The sequence below is a fragment of the Penaeus monodon genome, chromosome 20, assembly GCF_015228065.2.
Source record: "Penaeus monodon isolate SGIC_2016 chromosome 20, NSTDA_Pmon_1, whole genome shotgun sequence".
NCBI lineage: Eukaryota > Metazoa > Arthropoda > Malacostraca > Decapoda > Penaeidae > Penaeus > Penaeus monodon.
Window position 1 is genome coordinate 12,261,847 of NC_051405.1, and position 1,566 is coordinate 12,263,412.

Genomic DNA, 1,566 nt, shown 5'->3' on the forward strand with positions numbered 1-1,566 from the left:
TTGCTTTATTAGCAAAATCATCATAGTCAATATCAATGATGATTATGATAAATAAGATGGAGAAATCGAAAACGTAGAGCTCCAGGTATTGTAGACAGGCTAGAGGGAAGAGCTTACAAATGATTATTTTTTCTTTTGTATTCTTTGGAGAACGGCTCAGTCGCCAAATCGAGAGGACAAAGGACGCGATACTTTTGTGTCGACACGGTATTTCTGGTCGATAAGGAACCCGGGGAATGTAGGACAGCCCATGATGTGCATGGTTATTGTCGCGCCCTGAATTGGGAGCCAGTGAAGGGAGCGGAGATGGGCAGACGAGCAGGTAGGAGGTAGGTAGGAATGAAGATAGGTAGGAAAGAAAGAAAGAAGGAAGGAATCAAGAAAGTAAGTAAGAAATAAAGAGGTAGATAGCTAGGTAAGCGGGAACAGATATTAAGAAATAAATAAGGAACGGCAGGTAGAAAAAATAGGCTGGTCGGTAGGTAGATAAGTAAAAGGAACACATGGGCGAACGAAGATTGGTAGGAAGGAAAGAAGTAAGAGTAGAAAGGATGAAAGGAAGGCAGGTAAGGTAGGTAGGTATGTCATTAGAAAGGTAAATAGGTAGCAAGGAGGAAGGAAAATAGTTTGAATTGAAAGAAGGATAGAAATAGGTAGGTAAGTAGAAGGGGAAGTATAGAAATGAAAGCAGAATGGAAGGAAAGAATGTTTGTAGGAAAGGAAGGAAGGGAGGAAAATGAGCAAACATTAGGATGTTCACGGTTTTCATGCACGAGGAAATATGAAGAAGGCTTCGAGAGTGATGGAGGAAGAGAAATAATGCTAGCGAAATGGGATTGGATAAAGGAAAGGAGGGAAGATGAGCAGAAAATGAATCTACCTTTAAAAGAACGGAAGTCAATCAAGACAAAAGTGTGATAAGATAGTGGTGAAGACGCGGAGGAAACCTGCCGTGCCGTAAAAGCAGTTTGCACGAGATAGAAATGCACATACGAAAACCATAAATTCCCCTCCTCCTTCCTGTCTCCACCGACCCTCTCCCTCAATCCAACTCTCCCCCTACCCGCGCGCCTATTCCCCCCAACCCACCTACTCCCCAAATTCACCCACCTCTTTCCCCCTTACCCACCCACCTTCCCCCCCAACCCACCCACCTTCCCCCCTCAACCCACCCATATCTTCCCCCCCTCAACCCACTCCCCCCCCAACCCGCTCACCCCTTCCCCAACTTGGTGCGCACAAGGACACATACACATTCGCATGTCCTTGCCGAGACCCAAACTGTGCAGCATTTCAATCGCACTTTTTGCCACGAGATGAATAACGGTTTGGCGCTCACCCCGGGGACGGCTCTCTGCCTTGGGATGTAGATTTTTTCCCCTCTTTATTATATGTATTTTTTTTCCTTTGTGTCTCATATTCACGAGGGATGTGTACGCTTCGGCTCGGTCCTCCCGGGTCTGGTCGAACGTCGGCTGTCAGGCTAATTGAACGGTGCGTGTGCTTTGCCGGTTGTGATGAAGCTTGTTGCTCTTCTTGTTGATATTATTTTACATGTTATTATTA